The sequence below is a fragment of the Camellia sinensis genome, unplaced genomic scaffold, assembly GCF_055761805.1.
Source record: "Camellia sinensis isolate YWXY unplaced genomic scaffold, ASM5576180v1 Unanchor10, whole genome shotgun sequence".
Taxonomy (NCBI): Eukaryota; Viridiplantae; Streptophyta; class Magnoliopsida; order Ericales; family Theaceae; genus Camellia; species Camellia sinensis.
In genome coordinates this window covers 4499695-4520483 of record NW_028128988.1, presented here as the reverse complement: position 1 = coordinate 4520483, position 20789 = coordinate 4499695, and the positions used below count along the sequence as shown (strand labels likewise).

Sequence of the window (20789 nt, the reverse complement as noted above, 5' to 3'; positions counted from 1 at the left end):
TTGGTAGGTAACGCTTCAAATGTTCTGCATTCCAGGGATGGGGCAGGTCTCGGCCTTCCATGTCTTGAAGTCGGTAAGTGCCTGGTCGTGGTCGGGCTTTCACAACGTAGGGCCCCTCCCATTTGGCTGCCAGTTTGCCCTCGATTGGATTCTTTGTGGCAAGAGTCACTTCTCGCAAGACAAGGTCCCCCACGGAGAACTCTCGTGGTCGAACTCGGCGGTTGTAGTGTGTTCTCATTTTCTGCTGGTACGAAGCCAATCTGATAGCAGTGGTCTCTCTGAGCTCTTCGACGAGGTCCAAGTCTGTTCGGCGGAGTTCGTCGGCTGCGGCCAGATCCGGATGTAAAATCCTGGTAGTGGGCAAACCGACTTCTACCGGAATAACCGCCTCAGCGCCATATGTTAAGCGAAAAGGGGTTTCGCCAGTGGGAGTGCGAGCAGTGGTTCGGTAAGCGCAGAGTACATTTGGCAGTTCCTCAGCCCAAAGGCCTTTAGCAGCTTCGAGCTTGGTTCTGATGATTTTCAGAAGGGAACGGTTGGTGACCTCAACTTGGCCGTTTGCTTGGGGGTGACCGGGGGAGGAGAAGCACGGTTGGATCTGGAGATCTGCACAAAATTTTCTGTACTTCGCGTTATCGAATTGTTTGCCATTGTCAGAGATGATGGCTTGAGGGATGCCAAATCGGCAAATGATCGATTGCCAGATAAACCTGGTGGTGTTCCGCTCGGTGATTGTGGCAAGGGGTTCAGCCTCGACCCATTTGGTGAAGTAATCAATGGCAACGATCGCGAACTTGGTCTGACCTCGACCGGTGGGAAGCGGACCGACCAGGTCAATCCCCCACTTGGCAAACGGATAAGGGCTGTAGAGTGTGATCAACTCTGTAGAAGGAGCATGAGGGATGTTGGCGAAGCGTTGACATTTATCGCATTTGGGCACGAAGTCGGTTGCATCCTGATTGAGAGTTGGCCAAAAGTACCCAGTACGGAGTATCTTCTGGGCAAGGGACCTGCCTCCTGAGTGATTACCGCAAATCCCCTCATGGATCTCCTGCATTACGTAAGTTGCTTGCGCTGGATTGAGGCACCGTAGATATGGCCGGGAGAAGCCGCGTTTGTACAATATATCGTCGATAATGACGTAATTGGACGCGCGGGATCGGATTTTGGAAGCCTGCAGCTGGTCATCTGGGAGTGCGCCTGTGGTCAAGAATAGGAGGATGTCGGACGCCCAAGGGATAGGTTCATTTTGAATACACTGTATGGCTTGTAGATTGGGTGAAACGGCCGGGTGGTGTAGATATTCAACGCGGACATCGTGGCTGAGGGTGGGATGGTCAGCAGAAGCCAATTGAGCCATCTCATCTGCTTTAGAGTTTTCTGCCCGAGGAATATGCCTGATGTGGAAGGTATTGAAGAGGCGAACAAGGGGGAGTGCCAGGTCTCTGTAAGCTCGCATCGTATCGTCCTTGGCGTCAAAGTCCCCCGTCATCTGACCGACGACGAGTTGGGAGTCGCTGAAACTCGGAGGTGGCTGACCCCTATGTCCTTGGCGAGGTGGAGTCCTGCTATTAATGCCTCGTACTCGGCTTCATTGTTGCTTGCTTCGAACAGGAAACGGAGGGCACATTTGAAGTGGCCGCCCTCAGGAGAGGTGAGGATGAGGCCGGCACCGCTTCCTTCTCTTCGGGACGACCCGTCAACATTGAGAGTCCAAGAATGAGGATCTTCTGGCTCTGTTGGAGTTGGTAAGGGCGGGGGTGTGGTGGTCGGGGTCGGCTTAGTGAACTCCATGATGAAATCGGCTATAGCTTGCCCTTTGATTGCTGTCTGAGGGCGGTAAGAGATGTCAAACTGGCTGAGTTCTACAGACCACTGCATCAGTCTACCTGAGAGTTCTGGTTGCTGCATGACCTTCTTTAGGGGCTGGTCGGTGAGGACCACTATGGAGTAGGCTTGGAAGTATGGGCGGAGTCGTCTAGAGGCAATGACCAAGGCCAGGGATAGTTTTTCCAACAAGGGGTAGTTCTGCTCCGCGCCCCTGAGAGCTCGGCTAATGTAATAGACCGGTCGTTGGACTGAGCCATCTTCTCAGAGGAGAGCTGCACTGACTGCGGTTCCTGATACTGCTAGGTAGAGAAAGAGGGGTTCGCCCGTGATTGCTTGGGAGAGAAGGGGGGGTTGGCCATGCATTGTTTTAACTGTTGGAAGGCCTCTTCGGATTCAGCTGTCCATTCAAACGTCTGCCGAAGAACTTTGAAGAAGGACAAGCACTTATTTGTCGCACGGGAGATGAAGCGGTTAAGGGCCGCCACTCGGCCGGTGAGCCTCTGAACTTCTTTGACCGTCCGAGGTGACTGCATCTCAACCAAGGCTTTGATCTTCTCAGGGTTAGCTTCGATGCCGCGCTGGCTGACCATAAAGCCCAAAAATTTGCCAGATCCTACGCCGAAGGCGCACTTCTCTGGGTTGAGCTTCATCTGGTACTTGCGCAAGGTGGCGAAGGTTTCTCGTAAATCAGTAAGGTGATCGGAGGAGTATTTGCTTTTGACTAGCATGTCGTCGACGTAGACTTCCATATTCCGGCCTATTTGGTGATGGAAAACGGTGTTAACCAGCCGCTGATAAGTGGCCCCAGCATTCTTCAATCCGAACGGCATTACACGGTAGTGGTAGGTACCTCGGTCAGTAATAAATGATGTGTGCTCCTGGTCAGATGTGTGCATTAGGATTTGATTGTACCCAGAGAAGGCATCCATAAAGCTGAGCATTTGATGACCGGCGGTGGCGTCGACCAGGAGATCTATGCGAGGAAGGGGGTAGCTGTCTTTGGGACAAGCTCGGTTCAAGTCAAAGTAGTCGACACAGAGCCGCCATTTGCCATTGTGTTTTCGGACGAGGACCACATTGGACAACCACCTAGGATAGTCCACATTTTTGATGAATTGGGCTTCGAGGAGTTTGTTAACTTCGGCAGCTATAAGGGTGTTGCGCTCCGGATGGAAAATGCGTTGCTTCTGGTGGTGGGGTCGAAAATGGGGTTCGATGCTGAGGCGATGGGTTATGAAGGAGAGGTCGATGCCTGGCATGTCAGAATGAGTCCAGGCGAATACATCTCTGTGCTCGGTTAAGAGAGCAGTAAGGTCGGCCTTGGCTTGAGCAGGTAATTGACTGCCGATCTTGGCGGTTCTGATTGGGTTGGTGGGATCGATGTTGACTTCAACAAGTTCCTCTACAGGTTCACCTCTGACCAGCTTGTCCTCGTCTCGGACGTCAAGCCCTTCGATGATCATGGCCTCTTTTAGCTTGACTTCTTTGAGCGAGGCGACATAACACTCCCTGGCCACGGTTTGTTCGCCTTTGACGGTTCCGACGCCGAGATCGGTGGAAAATTTCATGGCCAGATGATATGTGGAAGTGATGGCTTGGAAGGCATTTAGGGCTGTGCGGCCAAGGATAATGTTGTAGGCAGAGGGGCAGTCGACCACAAGGAAGGTGAGCAGCTTAGTGGTCTGCCGCGGGTGCTCGCCGATGGTGATAGGCAGATCGATGGAGCCGATGGAGATCACTCGGTCGCCGGTGAAGCCGACCAGAGGGGTTTGGAGAAGGGACAAGCTCTCTTCCCCAATCTTGAGTTGGCGGAAGCAATTGAGGAAGATGATGTCTGAGGAGCTGCCGTTGTCTATGAGGACTCGTCTGACTTTGTAGTTGGAGAGGATGGCAGAAATGACAAGGGGGTCATCATGTGGGTAACGGACTCCTGCACAGTCGGTATCGGTGAAGGTGATGGGTTCGATCCATTGTTTTGACTGTTTGGGAGGTCGGTCCACCGTCGCCACTGCTTTGTCTGAGCCTTGCCTGATTTTTCTGAGTTCTGCCTTCTGAGCCGAGCGGGATGGCCCCCCGCAAGCAAGGCCCCCCGAAATGACTCTGATTTCTCCGACTGGTGGAGGGGGATTGCCCGGAGGCCGAGGCTGTGGTGGGGGGCGATCGTGGCCTTCGTTTGGTGGGGCTTGATTGCGGGGTGGTGTGCGTCGGCGATTGTTCCTGGGATGGTCAGTTCTTTGTCTCTGTGGGGGACGGGGGTCTGTGAATCGGCTGAGGCGGCCCTGGCGGATGAAGGTCTCGATCTGGTCTTTGAGGTTAATGTACTCGTCGGTGGTATGGCCATGATCTTGGTGGAAGCGGCAGTATTTGGACTGATCTTTCCGGGTGGAAGGGTTTCGGGACGGTAGGGGCCATTTGAGGGGGTAGTCCCGCTGGATTTGATTGAGGACGTGCTCCATGGGGGAGTTGAGAGGGGTGTACTGCTCGAACCGACCGGGCGGTCGGGTCGGAGTCGACCGGTCAGTTCGGGGGGGGGCGGTCATTATAGTGGGGTGTTTGGCTATTATACTGGGCGGTTCTGGGCTCGGAGTCTTTCCTCTTTTCTCTGGGAGTCGGATTTTTAGGAGTCGGCTCTTGCCGAGCGGCCAGGGAATCTTCAGCATTCATGTATCTCTGGGCTTTGGACAGTAGAGCTGCCATGGTGGTTGGAGGGTTTTTGGAGAGGGAGAAAAGGAAATCAGACGACCGCAGGCCGGCCATAAAGGCGGTGAGGATGACCTTGTCGTCATTCTCAGCTACTTGAAGGGCTTCGGTGTTGAAGCGGGTGACAAAGCTGCGGAGCGACTCCCCCTCAGTCTGACGAATGTTAAGGAGCTGGGTGGCTGGGCGCCTCTGACGCTGGGCTCCAATAAAATGGCTCAGGAAGGAGTCACTGAGGTGTTGAAAGGTGGAGACGGAGTCCGCCGGTAGCTGGCTAAACCACAGCCGAGCTGATCCCTTTAGTGTCACTGGAAAAGCTCGGCACATGATCTCGTCAGGGAAGGCATAGAGGACCATGAGGGTGCGGTAGGTTTCCAGATGGTCGACTGGGTCCGTCGTGCCATCGAAGGAGTCAATGGTAGGCATCTTGAACTTGGCAGGCAATGGTTTGTCGCGGATGGAGGCAACAAAAGGCGAGTTGGTGGTGGCTGAGGGCTTGTGCTGAATGTTCTGCATGACCCCTTGTAGTTGGAGTTTCATAGCTCGGATTTCAGCGTCCCAGAGGGGAATGTTGTCGCCATGGTCGGCCAATGGAGGTTGGACACTGCTAGCTTTCCCCTCAGGGGTCAGTGCTGCGACTGGCGGGCGGGGTGGAGGTGGTAGGTTTTCATGTTGGGGAGGAAAGAGCTGCGAGCCTTCTGGGTTAGGCGGAGGGGGTTGTGGAGCAGTATGGCCTGGGGTTGTTCCTTGGTTGGGTGGAATGTTTGGAGGTGGAACGGGGGGGTTTCTTTGGAGTAACGCATTGATCAGGGCCTGGTTTTGTTCGGCCATGCGGTTGATGCTGTTGGTGAGTTCGATGATGTATTGTGGTGGGTTGGTTGGGTGGGAAGGATCTGTTTGGTGATCGGCGGCATTGTGGTGAGAAGCCATGGACCTAGTCGTGACCATACACCTGGACGGGCAAGAGGGGAAGGTGATGGTGAGAAGGGAGGGCTCCGGCGGTAGTGAACACAACTAGCGCACGAATAAACCACTAAGTTCCCACAGACGGCGCCAACTGATGAGGTTATAGGTTTCTGCTTCCCGGGTGGATAGGTCGGACCGGTCCAGGCTCTTCGGACTCTGGCTCAGGGTGATGACTCCGTCAAGTGACCTGCATTCAAGCCCAGAGGGGAACGGGGTAGTTCCCCAGTGAACCCTCCGGCGTGAGAATTAGTAGAGTAGGAGAAAAACTGTGTAGAGAGGGATTGAGAGAGAGAGATAGCTTAACCTTATTCTCCTCCTCCTATCCTTGCTTATATTCTTTAGTTATCATTTCTCCTGTCTCTTGTGACGTGCTTTCTTTCGCCGAAAGCCTGCGCCGTAGCTTACCTTGTTCAGGGTGATGGAGGCTTTGTTCCGGCGGGGGGGGTGCTGTCGTAATAAATGCTGTGATGGGATGCATTAATGGTGATGTGTTGTGATAATAACTCTGCAGATCTTTGTCTGCTGATGTGGCCCGTGTCCCACCTGCCATCTGCCCAAATGCCATTGGCCCTCCATGTCTAGATGGCCTCCAGCTGTCTTGGGCTTTGCCAACCGGGTTAAGTCATTGGTCCCAAGTGATGGGTTTGGGGTGGTTTACTGTGGGCCGTATGCCTTGTGAGCCTATCCATGTCAATTTTTATTATTTATTTTGACTACATAAATTGGTATTTAGACAACAAATATAAAATTTATAATAAAATATGTCTTACAATACAAAATAAGACTCGTAAATAGGATCGTATTCGGATCGGAATTCCATGATCCTATAAGATCACATTATCAAGATCGAAAGATCCTACCTATAAGAAGTTTTTAACATGGTCTAGATCAATTGTACCTAAATGAATCGTAAGCTCGTAAAATTGTAAGATGTGGATCAAAATTTTATATCCATGACTGCAAGCAAGTAGTTTGTTCTATCATTTTTTTAAAAAAAACCAAAGCGTAAGCAAGTAATTTATTCTCTTCCTTTTGGTCCTTTGATATTGATATACTTTGGTTCCACATATTGAAACTAATTGGCCTACAACTAGTCAGTCTGGTCATGACGGTCAAACACCCGACCAACTCATGTCGTAGTAGGCCATTCAAACAATGGCTTTAGTCCCCGTATCGCATAATAAGTGAAAAAAAAAAAAAAAATGGTCATTTTTGAAAGATCCAACAAAAAAAATACTTTCCTTACCCAAAAGACTAAAAGGATCCGTTTGCTTTGGTTTGGTTTTAAAATCAATTTTAAAAAATATGTATTTTAAAAGACTTTTTAAAATTTATTTGGTCGTATATTTTAAAAATTAGATGGTGGCACGCATTGCGTGTGCAATTCAAATAAGTAATAATACAAGAAAATAATAATGAAATTAATGTTATTATATGTACTTAGTTTAAGTGGTATAAGTTCTCCCGTCTTAAGCTCATGATGATCATGGGTTCAAATCTTACTCACCTCTTTGTGTAATTTTTTTAAAATAAAAAACACTGTCACATGGCATGAGGAGAGTTGTGCTTCACTACACCAACTCGGACCTTTACTTAATAATAGTATAGATAGAAAGTTTTGTAATTTGGGATGATTTGTAATTTTTTTTGTAGATGAATAGATGAGTATAAGAGAAAAAATGATTAATTGATATATATGATGGGATAGAGGAGAGAGAGAAAAAAAATAATTAATTGATATGTATGATGTGAGAGAAGGAGAGAGAAGATAGAAAAATTAATAATTTTGAAAAATTATAAAACCAAACAATTTTTGATTTTGAGCGCTCAAAAATTGATTTGAATGTGAAACAAGCCCTAAGAAATTCATTTTTTATCAAGTCCCAGCCAAACAATCTCTGTCCAAAAGTCTTCAATTGTAAAAATTGAGAAAAATATTCTTTATCAAGAGGCCAGGAAAAGAATTTTATTCTTTGAGTAATGATACATAAAAAAAATTAAATGAAAAAAACACTCCTTTTCTAAAGGATCAATAAATAAAAACTTTGTATTCAAAGCTCAACTAAAAAAATCATTATCCAAAAGTGATCCCAATATTAACACTTAGAATTTTAATTACAAGGAGGACAAATTGTGACAGTAATTCTTATATTTTGATTTTTGTGTCATTTTAGTTATTATAATTTCAATTGACTCGATTTTGATTATGAACTTATAATTTTGTTTTAATTTAATTCAATTGATTACAACTCTGAATATTTTTTTATGAAAAATATGCATTATAAGTGGTGTGTGTCATATTTTTTAAAGTAAAATTATAATTTACTAACTTCAGTGAGTTACCTCAACCAATTCAGTAATTATTTTAAGCCAAAAACACTAACGACATTATCAATTGGATCAAATTGACACAATTTAAAATTAAGAGTCAAAATTGTGTCAATTGAAAGTATAAGGACCAAAATGACATAAGGGGCAAAATATAAGGACCATCGATATAATTTGTCCTTACAAGAATTAAACATATAATTTTCATAAAATATTTCATAATATAAAAATTAATAAAAATTATTTAAATATTAAAAAACCTAATTTGCCTTAATCTCATGAATGGTTGGGCACATCAAAACAACATCTCGCAAACCTATCAAAAGAAATGGCAGGCAGCCTTTTGAGTTTGGTCGGAAAACATTTTTTAAAAAATATTTTTTTGGTAGTTTTCGGTAGTTGAAACAATAGAAAACGAAAGTTAATGAAAAATATTTTCTATGATCAATAGAAAATAAGTCTATATGGACAGAAAATATTTTTCACTTTTAAAGTGTAAAAAACGTTTTTCGAACTAAAATCTTACCAATGCCTCCACACTACCACTGTTACCTCACATCCACCACCACATCACCATCACCATGGCCACGGCTACTGCCACCATCACCACCATCAATGACTGACCACCATGCCTCCACCTCCACCTTCGTTTCACCACCACCACTAAATATGGGAAAATGTTTTCTCTTGGAATTTTTTTTTTTGTAAAAAATATTTTCCTTTTAAAAATATTTTCCACCTAAACAAACGGAGCATAAGGTCACAACCTAATCAGTTTCATTTCCCTTAATTTTTAAACTGTAATCCATGTTATTCCATTAATTCCACCAAGCCTTCGTTATTTGTTATTTTGACTTTGTTGAGTTTCATAAAAAAAAATTTAAAATGCTTTTTTTGTGTTATTGATTTTGAATGACATTAATGTCAGAGATTAAAGTGTAATAAATCACATAATTTGAGAACAAAAATGAAACAATTAAAAATTGAGACTAAAATATAGTATAACGTATCCTTTGAAGATCATTAGTGTAGTTAACCCTTTTTTAATTACATTTTAGTCTCAAAACATTGAAGTAGCTTAAATTAACAATTATGATGTAAAGAACTACAAATAAACTCCCAAAGAAAGAAAGAGATACCCAAAACAACTGCGAGGCGAATGGGACCCTCACGCAGGTAAGAGGTATCGAACTCTTGACCTCTTAGTACGGTGCAAAAGTTTTGGTCAATGGGCTAAATTCTATAAAATGTCAAGTGCAAGACAAATGTTGCCAAATTTTAAGAGAAATTATCATTTTGCCTGTAAAATTTTTACACGCTTTTTAATTTGACTCCTAGATTTCGATTAATATAAATTTTACACCCAAACTTTCAAAATTTTGATCAATTTAGCCCCTGCCATCACATTTCGTCTACCATTGGACAGATTGTGCTGACGTGGCATTAAAGTTTATTTGAAATTTTATTTTACCCCCCAAATTATACCTTAAAAATCAATTTGCCACCCAAATATAAAAAAAAATTAATTTTTTCATTATTGAGATAAAAAATTATTTATTAAATATTTAAATTAAATTTTTTATTTTATTTTATATTTGGGGTGCAATGTAACACGCCACTTTTTATTTCATGGATGTCATTGCCAAATCCATTATTATAATACAATTTCAGAGCTAACATACAGAAGTTCTAAACATTAACAAGGATAAATAAATGAAGATTTTCTCTTTCGAATGCGTAATGAATGCAACAAGAGATACAATTAAATAAGTTGCCCATAAGCTCACATCATTACATATAAAAGGAAGGGTTCAACACTTTTACAACAACGACATTCTGCCAATAAATAAAAGGCTTGTGGCCACCAGATAAAGAAGATCCTCTATCTTGATACACTTCTCGATATTCACCTGAAAAAGAATTAGCAACATGGAATGAACATAAAGTTCAGTAGAGATTCCAACATGACCTAAACAATAACAACTTACAGATATGATCTTGAATGTTTCAACTCATACTATATAAATAATGTGACGGTTTGTAACCAAAGTATATTTACATAAGTACTTTTCCCAAAATCATTCAATTCTTTCAACAATACAGATGGTTCACATTTTCTTCTCATTTTCCATTTCAAAAATATCACATAACAACCGTTTTGTTTTTGAAACATGTTCACAAAAATTCGATTTCTTCACATTATTCACAAACTCAATACATAACCTACGTTCGTCTCCAATACGTTCATCACATTTCCGGGCCTTAAGCCCAAGTTAAAGGGATACTTTCAACAATTAATTTGATACGCCCATATGTACACATAAAATATCTAGCACAAACATGAAAACAACAACTACCTACTCAACATATAAGGTAACCTGGCCTTCCTGAACCATAACCATCATAATGCAGGACATACACAGATACACTGAGACAATAATGATTAACAATAGTCTGCTCTACTTGTCTTAAGCATGGTAAGCCAATGATACACCTTTCTATAACGAAATGCCAATTTGCTAGACACTAGTTAAAAGGTAATGGTATCTTTGCTAGGTTTTCCAGACGCTAACTGGAAGGTTCTGGTACCTCTCATTCTAAGCGCAGCCAATTCTCCAGGCGCTAGTTGGAAAGTAATGGTACCTCTTATTCTCAACATAGTATACATTGCCAACCATCACAACATGTTAAGAGCACAAATAACATAAGTGTAATATATACGCATAATCTATTCAACACAGTAGTGTCATCCTCCACCGATGACTATGGACAAAATCTGTAAACACATGTGCTTAATACCCGTAATACAATGATCCAATTTTCATGAGACCTTAACTCCAATAACAACATTAGTAAATAAAATGCTCGTAATCTAACCTCAAGTTCATTTCTAAATTTAGAATGTGTAGTGATTTCATTCTCTTTTCAAAATCCATTTTCTCATTTTCCAAATTACCATACTCTAATCTTTATCCAAGATCCATTCTCTTCATTTTATAAACTACAATCTATAGATATCAAAGCCATAACCCAACTCAATCCATATTAATCCAGCTTAACTCAATCCATACTAAAATCTATAACTCAGCTTAACATGATTATTCCAAAACAATTCTAGTATCATGATTAATTTTCACTTTTAGCTATTAACACATTTGCACAATCCATGTTAAACAAAACACAACCATTATTCACATTTACTCCTTTTTAATTCATTAGGTAAATAATATTAAATGAGGACTCTTTCTCCCTCTCAACATAAACATGTTAAACTACTCCCCAATAAATCAAACAACAATCAATTTAACAATTTCAACCCCAAATATCAAACCCTAGATCTCCTTTCTTGATTTTCAAAGAAATCCACAATGGATATGATTTTTAAGCAATAAAATCTACCACATGTCTATCTATAGACGAGGTATTCAAAAGGAACAAAGAAATCCCTACCTCTTGAAGTGATGAGGAGAAAGTCAAAAAAAATCCATGGCAAACGAAAACACGATCCGCTTAGATTAAAATAAAGCTCTTGTGATCCTCTACGTTTTGATCAATAGAACTAGAGGTAGGAAATCACTCAAAAGAGATGAAAATCAGGGTAGAAGAGCTTGGGAGCTTGGTTATGGAGGACATGAGAGAGAAAAAAGAGAAAATATCTCAAAAAGTGACTTTTTAGTGCACTGACAGACTTAAATACACGAACCATCATGGCCTCAATCTAAACCATCGCTGGCGCGGACTTGCCACCTCAGTAGGTCGCAAGCGCGACCCCCAACACTGTGGACGCAATCATCCAGTCACCTTGGTTGCGAGCGTGACCACCTTGACCGAGGGAGCGACCCTCTTACTCGCTACTTGACATCGCGCCGTAGCGCGGGCAACACACTCACTCCCCTATACAAAGACCTAAACCCCAGTTTTGGTCGCAGCCAGTCGCGGCCCATCATGGGCACGACCTTTAAGCCAGATCATGACGGCCGCGAGCCCCATGGTTGCGGGCGTGACCTGCTCAAGATAGAAAGTCTCCCAAGACACTCTAAGGCCCTAGCCCGCATCAACAAGGCCACAACCACCTGGGACAACCCCATGTCCCAACCTGATAACATAAAATGGGTTAGCCCAGACCCAGGCCAGTATAGGCAAATTGATTTTTAAGGTATAATTTGGGGGTAAAATGAAATTCCAAATGAATTTTGGTGTCACGTCAACACATTCCGTCCAATTGTTGACAAAATGTGGCGACAGTGGCCAAATTGATCAAAATTTAGAAAGTTTGGGTGTAAATTTGATATTAATGGAAATCTGAGGGTCAAATTGAAAAATTCGTGAAAGTTTGAGGGGTAAAATGGTATTTCCTCAAATTTTAAACACCATATGACTGGTTAAATTCGCTTTTGTTTTCTAAACTAGATTTCAAGCTAGTAAATTGTTTTCTTTTTATTTTTCTTCTTTGTCCTTTGATACACTGTCTTTGTATATCTAAATGTAAGGAACAAGTAATTTGTTCTCCCTTTTCTCTAAATCAGATTGCAAGCAAGTAATTTGCTCTCTCCTTATTTTTTTTCCTAAACCAAAATGCAATAATGTAATTTACACGCTTCTTTTTTGTCCCTTGACATACTTTGTGGGTGTTTGGGAAGTTGTTATATTAGTAAGTTATTTTAGTTTTTGATTATTTTAGTAGGCTAAAATTTTTGTGTTTGGGAAGATAATTGGATTTTTTTATAATTGAATGTGATGTTTGTGAGAGAAAAAATGAAATGATTATAGGTTGGATGTGACATTTTGTCTTATTGGCTATTTTAACCTATTTTGTCTTTTTATGAATTTTAGCCTAAAATAGGCTCAAATTTTACTTCCCAAACAGGCACTTTGTTTCTGTATAAATATAAGGATTGGGAGGTAATATGGAGTACCATATCATCATTTATCTTCTTGCTTTCAAGTCATCACAGGCTACTATATAGAGGTATGAAAGAGTTTTTCTTTTCTTCCTTTTAAGAATGGGTAAATTATTTATAAGTCCTATTTGGAAGACTTATACAAGATATGGTCCTATGAAAAAACTTATAACCTAATAGGTCCTATGATTTTCTTGTAGACACATCTACCCCCAATCTTAATTAATTAATAACCTGATTAATGATAATACCATATATGGAAAATCTAATGCTACCATAGATTGTGATTCTATCTATATGGTTAGAAATTTGAATTACAAAATAACCTAATTAATGGCAAAACCATATATGAGAAATCCAATATTACCCTAGATTGCAATCATATCTATATAGTCAGAAATTTGAATTTCAAAATAACATAATTAATGGCAATACCATATATGAGAAATCCAATGTTACCATAGATTATGATCATATCTATATGGTTGGAAATTTAAAATTCAAAAATGTAAATGTAATATTAACATCCCAACCCAATGTGACATTCTCATATACTTCGGAAATTCAAAATAACTTGATTAATGGCAATACCATATATGGGGAATCAAATGTTACCATAGATTGTGATCATATCTATATGGTTGGAAATTTGAAATACAAAATATAAATGTAACATATAACATCCTAAACCCAATGTGACATTCCCAAACCCAACGTGACATTCTCACATGCTTCTTATCTCAAACCCAACGTAAATGTAACATGTAACATCCTAAACCCACCGTGACATTCCCATATGCTTTTCATCCCAAACCCAACGTGACATTCCAATACTCCATCGTTGAATTACGAATAATGTAATCTCCTAAATGTAACATGTAACATTCTAACCCAACCCATGTATTGAACCATCATCACCTCCAACTAGTGTAACTTCAACATCAAGCGATGAGATTCAATCCACATTCAATTACAAACCTAAACCCCTAATAATTTATGTAAACACTGATTACAACAAAGACACGATACATATTCAAACATATATACAACCGAACAAATACATAAATGCCATCTATTACATGATGTATGTGGATTAACGTTACACACTAAATGTAACATGCATCGTAACACAATCATCCAAGTCCCAAAGTACAAAACCATATACCCCCAACCCAACCCTTAAACCTATACACACCACCCCACACATCGAACATATCAAAACGTATCAACCATCACAATATTAAATACACACATTCAATCAGAACATTGCCCAAAGTGTGCCTATCAATGAGTGTAATAGATTGTCAATACTCTATTAAAAATGAACAATCCACACTTCGAAAAAACAAATAAATAAATAAATACCTCTTCCTCTCAACCGATTAGAGTTGAAATCTGTCAAAAGAATCAACGCACAACCCTCAAATTTCATCATATCATCGACCATATCCACATCCATTTAAGCAACATTTTGAAAATCCATTAGGAATCTCGTAATCAAGGCAAAAAAAAAAAAAAACTCGAGCGGTCATTGCCTGTAGACTTGTCTTTCCTAAAATTTTTCCCATACGTGATATAATGAACGAGAATATAAGTTACAATATGAAAACAAATTAGGGGTATAAAAGTACAGTAATAGCATTCATTTACTACTCATAGGACCTTATGAAACACATTCCTATTTAAATAGGATTTCAAACTCCAAAAGAATATTCATAAGACTTCACTTTAAATAAGTCTTCCAAATAGGACTTATAAATTAATTTGTCTTTAAGAATATATATATTTTTTCTTTTTAATTAGTTGGCATTTTCTAGCTTCCATTTTTTAGTTTACATGTGTCACGACCCAAACCCGGCCCTATGGGTTTAGCACCATAACCGGCCAGTAATCCGAGATTACCGAAGGCCTGCTTAACAATAATACAGTAAAATAGAGTACAGGGCCTGGCGGAAGCCAAAACAGTAAATAAACAATGTCCAATGAGCTGTGACAGTCTGTACGCAAAAAGACTTTTCATACATATATACATAAACAGTACAGAATAGTATGCACAATATTTACATTCGTTTCGGTCGGGGACTCAATCCCTATTTACAGTAGAGTACAGTGCAGTACAGTGCTATCAGTCTATACAGTTTACAAAACAGGTACAGAGACAGAAGGGGGAATAAAAGACCCCTAAGCCATAGCATGGCAGGCTCGGAACCTCGCAGTGAGGCATAGTAGTTGGCTTGACAAAACTGGAATTTACCCCGACGCTTCTAGCCGCGTTCTGGTGCCTGTACACCTACATATATATATGAGAAGTGAGCTAAAGCCCAGTGAATAACACAATGCGTAAAGGGGTTAAGAATGAATGTCCTTACAGTAATGAAAACAGTTCATTGTTTCAGTATATCAGTCATTCAGTCATATGTGGTACATTCCTTAGCGTAGCAGTACAGTAAACAGTAGGTCTTAAAAAAGACCGAACAGTAAATGATGGCCATCAGTTAGTAAACAGTAGTGTTCCAACGAGGGAACCGACAGAGATCTCTGTAACAGTAACAGTAAACAGTAGGTGCTAAGGATGCCATAATACAGTTCAGAATATAGGACATACATTCAATCAGTTAACAGTAATCAGTTCGGAAAGCAGTACAGTTCAATTGTTCAGAAGATAATCATTTTTGAACATATCTTTACACAGATGTTACTCACAGAGTTCTGGGCTACAGTAAGCTAGAGCGTCTCCTCGGAAAGCCAACCCTACACAGTTTACAGGATGAACACAGACTAAGCTACACAGTTGGGAAAGATAATAACTTAATCCCTAATGCCTCGGTGTGTTCTACATCTATATCCTCAACAAGATGTCTTAAACTAGGCTTAAGAATGCCTAGAATGGGATGAGGATGCAAAGATGTGATCAGAAAACAGTTTTAGAATTTTCAGAAAAACAGAGTCCCGCTCGAGCTCAGGTTTCCCCGCTCGAGCGGACATGCAACAAAGGTACACGCTCGAGCGTCAAATCCCCCGCTCGAGCGTACTGTAAAAGTACTGGATAGGTGAAATCTCCACTCGACGGACGCTCAACACCCGCTCGAGCGTGATACAGTTGCCTCCGCTCGAGCGTCCAATCCCCCGCTCGAGCGGACTGTAAAACAGTGCAAAGATACTGGATGCTCGGATTCCCCGCTCGAGCGCCACTTTCCCCGCTCGAGCAAGAGCGCAAAATCTGGAAAACCCAGATTGCACCTCCAAGCTCAAAACCAAGTTTAAATGCATCAAAACCGATCCTCTTGGGCTGAATTTCCAGAAAACACTTGTAAACATGTAGAATGACATGATTCAAAACTCAATTTGAGAAATCAAAGCCCAAGGGTGTTTAATTCAAACTCACTTTCAAACCAATTTTCATGAACATGGAGAACATGCAAACATGCATGAATTCAAACCAATTTCAAAGCTTTAAAACATGCTCTAGAGAGCTCATTCTTTTCAAAACAAGATGAAAACATGGTCTACTCTCAAAACATGGACATGCATGCAAAAATCCATGAAGAACAACCTCAAAAATGCAAGAGTATGCCATGCATGCAACAATTAAGCTTCAATTCAACATACATGGACCAATTCAAGGCTCAAATCACTAGAGGCTCAAGAACTAATCATGAACAAGTTCAAATACACAATAAAGAAGGTCAATGATCTACATTAGGTCTTGTAGTCCAAGAAGGGAGCTTAAATATGCAATACTCCTTCAATTTCTTCAAGTTTCCAAGCAATTCAAGATGAATTCACTCTAACTCCCTATTCTCCCTCTCTAGTCAGCTAAACACTCAAGAAAAATGGCTGAACAAATGTTGTGTAATGCAAGACTAAGTCTTAGGCAAGGTTTGGTGTAGTGGCCCACTCACAATGGCAAAATCATAATTAAGTCAATAATGCAATTTATCAATGTTTAATCTACCAAATCAATTTTCAGATAAACATGCTATAAAATCACATAAATTACGATGATCATAAAACACTAATCGATTTCCGGTTCGGCCGCCGATAAGGCCTTCAATTAGCAGTTTAAACACTAAAATACGAATAGATCAAATAAACAGTCAACGGATAGAATTACAATTAAACAGATTTACTCCGTCAAGTCAGTCCTAGTTTCAGTCAGTCAGTTCAGTAATTTATTCAGTTCACTTATCAGTCATAATCAGTTCAGTTTAACGGTAATCAGTGGTTATTCGATAAACAATGGCGAGGGTTATTACAGTCTCCCCTCCTTATAAAGAGTTTAGTCCTCTAAACTCGAGTTACATTCATTTTGGAAGAAAACAAGATTTAGTGGAAACAGTTCAGGATATCTTTTAGCCATGTCATCTTTTGTCACGCCCTCAAAATAAACCCAGAATAACCATAACATTAACATGCATTTATAAAAGAAAACGAATCATTTGAGTTATTCATCAGAGTATTCTTATTGAAAGACATCACACGTAACATCCTGCAACATCAAAATAAATGCCCTAAGGGCTTACATCTTTCCAAGCTAACACTTGGACACAAAAAGGATGAGTACTAACTCATTTACAAGTTAAGCCCTAGGCTTGAATGTTTACATGAAATCTCAAAATAACAAAATAAAACATATAACTAAAGACAAGTCTTCAAAATCCCAAACATCAAATCCTTCCAGGCTAAGTCCGTGGAGGTAGCTTATCACCTGAACCTGAAAATGATGTTCCCATAAAGGGTGAGCCACAGCCCAATAGAAAAATACTAAACCAAATATAAGCATTGAATAAAGCTATAGCATTCAATAGATGGTTAACCAAGATAATCAATTTTATCATTAAACAGTCTCATGACACTAATGTCTAAGACACATTTCACTTTCCATTATTATCAACATGGCTCGGAACCTGGCCAAACTTACAACAGTGAATTATATATCATATTCACATTGCTTCCAATATCAACAAAACAAATGAGACTCATGCTCATATCAAAACACTTCATACTTCCTATTTGATACACATTTTAGTGCTGTATCAATAATCATGTAAAGACACTTCAATAGAATAAGCACACATAAAAATGGTGCTAATGGAGTCCATCCCCTATCTCCTCCCAAACAAAATCCGGTTTAGAGGTCCATCCCCTATCTTCCCCTAAACCGTGGAGTACATCCCCTATCTCCTCCCACACAAAACAATATATGCAAATGCAATGCTCAATCAATACACGTATTTTCTGTATTAATGCAATTGTCAAAATTAATGACTTAACCAATGTGATTAGTTTCAGTTATTCCTAATCCACATGCGATGTCTACAACAATCACGACTATCCTCCACCGATAGCCCAAAACAGTTATTTCTAGACTGGAAATAAATATAACAACAATTCAATAGGCGAGTGGTTTAAATTATCCAACTACACCATTTAATCAATGAATTCCTCAATTTCATGCATTTCCCCAATTTCCCCAATTTCCTTAAATTAATTATACAAATTAATCTATTAATACAACTAGGGTTTTTCCCAAAATTACCAAAGTACTCCCAACATATCAAAATACCAAAACTTAGAACAAAACTTATAGAATGGAGTAGGAAATCCCTACCTTGAAGTGAAGAACACGAATGGATAAGATGAAGATGAAGACCCAAATTCCAAAGTGCTCCAAACCACCAAACGTTCAGATTAAATGGAAGCCCTCGACTCACTCTATCTTTTTAACAAAGGACTTAGGGTAGAAATACACTCTAAGTAGATCAAACCTAAGAGAGAAGGTGTGTAGGGAGAGGGAGAAGACGGTTCTAGGGTTTTAAGATAAAAAAGGAGATGAAAAATGATCCAGAAAGTCGGATCTCGGATTTTTATACCAGTCGCCCCGCTCGAGCGTGGAAACCCCCGCTCGAGCGCCACTCACAGACTCCCGCTCGAGCGGCCAAACTTATGCTCGAGCGGCTAATGCACACTCCCAGAAGTTTTTGCAGACAGGTCCACGCTCGAGCGCCCAACTCCCCGCTCGAGCGTCACTCACGACTTCCCGCTCGAGCGTCCAATCCCCCGCTCGAGCGGCCAACACTACACAGGAAAATACTGGATGGGTGTATTCCCCGCTCGAGCGTACAAACCTCCGCTCGAGCGGATAAGCCAAAACCTGGGCAACTAGACTTGGTTCCTAAGCTCAGCCAACCTGCTCTAAATCTTCTCAACACAACCCAAGACTCAAAATAAGAAAATAATGAATGACAACAACAATTATACAATGACGGAATCTACGGAACCTAAGTCCGGATACAATAATCAAATGGGAAAAGACCGGGGTCGCTATATCTTTCCTTTCCCAAGTGGCATACACGCCACCATGGTTTTGCCAGTCGACTTTCACTAGCGGGATCTCTTTGTTTCTCAACTTTTTGATCGGTCTGTTTACGATCTGTATGAGCCGTTCCTCGTAAGTGTAGTCATCACTAAGCACTACACGAGTCGGCTCTATCACATGGAAAGGATCCCGGAGGTAGTCCCTTAACATAGAAATGTGGAAGAAGTTATGCATATGCTCCATTTCAGGAGGAAGCACAACTTGATACGCCACCGGATTGATTTTCTCAATAATCTCATACGGTCCGACATATCTTGGCGCTAACTTGCCTTTGACTCCGAAACGAGTCTGGCCTTTCATTGGTGTCACTTTCACAAACAGGTGATCACCCACTTCATACTCTCTGTCCCGCCTTCGGACATCTGCATAGCTTTTCTGTCTACTCTGTGCGGTTTTCAACCTCTATTGTATTAGTTTCACTTTCTCAGTCGTTTCATATACAATCTCGGGCCCAAGCAAAGGCCCATCTCCAACTTCTGCCCAGCAAATCGGAGATCTACATTTTCTGCCATATAATGCCTCAAAAGGCGCCATACCAATACTTGAATGATAGCTGTTGTTGTAGGCGAATTCAGCCAATGGCAAATGGCTTTCCCAATTTCCCTGAAAATCAAGGACACACATTCTCAGTAAATCCTCCAGAGTCTGGATGGTCCTTTCTGACTGGCCATCTGTCTGAGGATGGTAAGCACTACTCAGTCTCAATTCAGTACCCAATGCAATCTGTAAGCTTTGCCAAAACCTCGATGTAAACTTCGAATCCCTGTCAGAAACAATGGACACAGGCACTCCATGCAGTCTAACAATTTCATCAATATAGAGTATAGCCAATTTGTCCGCATTATAAATTGTCTTAACAGGTAAAAAGTGAGCAGATTTAGTCAGTCTATCAACAATAACCCAAATTGAGTCCATACCTTTACTGGAGCGAGGCAATCCCACAATAAAATCCATGGTGATATGTTCTCATTTCCACTCCGGTATAGGTAAGGGCTGTAATAAGCCTGCGGGTCGTTGATGTTCGGCTTTAACTTGTTGGCAATGAAGACATTTCGATACAAAATCAGCAATTTCTTTCTTCATTCCCGGCCACCAGAAATTCAGTTTTAGATCTTGGTACATTTTCGTATTCCCTGGATGGATAGAAAATTTTGAATTGTGGCCCTCTTGCAGAACTCTTCTTTTCAGTTCAGTATCATTTGGTACACACAGTCTTTCCTGAAATTTCAGTACATTATTTTCAAATTTGAAACCCGGTCTTAGTTTGGTTTCCCTTTCTTCGATGATTTTCTTCAAGAAGTCATCATGTTGCTGTTTCTCTTTAATTTCTTCGATCAGTACCGGTTGAGCAGAAATAGCAGCTAAGGTTCCACCTTGTTCTCGCAAAACAATTTTAATTCCAGATTTTTCAAGGTCACAAAACAACTCTTTCTGTCTGGTAAGCAAACATGCTAAGTTTCCAATCGATTTCTGGCTCAATGCGTCGGCAACGGTATTGGCTTTTCCCGGATGGTACAATATCTGTAAGTCATAATCTTTAATCAGTTCTAGCCATCTCCGCTGTCTCATGTTCAGTTCTTTCTGTGTGAAGAAATATTTCAAACTCTTGTGGTCAGTGTATACTTCACATGTCGCTCCATACAGATAGTGACGCCAGATTTTCAGCGCAAATACTACTGCAGCAAGTT

The 20789-nt window shown here is 41.0% G+C and overlaps 1 protein-coding gene across 7 annotated transcripts in view; it reads left to right on the top strand.

Annotated features, from left to right (window-relative positions):
* The window catches only part of LOC114316749 (uncharacterized), a 60234-nt gene that overhangs the window by 10137 nt on the left and 29308 nt on the right, over positions 1-20789 (top strand). For 3 of the 7 annotated variants that reach the window (XR_014357787.1, XR_014357791.1, XR_014357786.1), the window contains exon 2: positions 12689-12790. The exons of 3 other annotated variants lie outside the window; for them this stretch is intronic. The gene's annotated coding sequence lies outside the window, so the exon portion shown is untranslated. Of the gene's footprint in view, positions 1-12654; positions 12791-20789 lie in introns of all 7 variants that reach the window. One more of the 7 variants, XR_014357788.1, reaches the window with a different exon arrangement.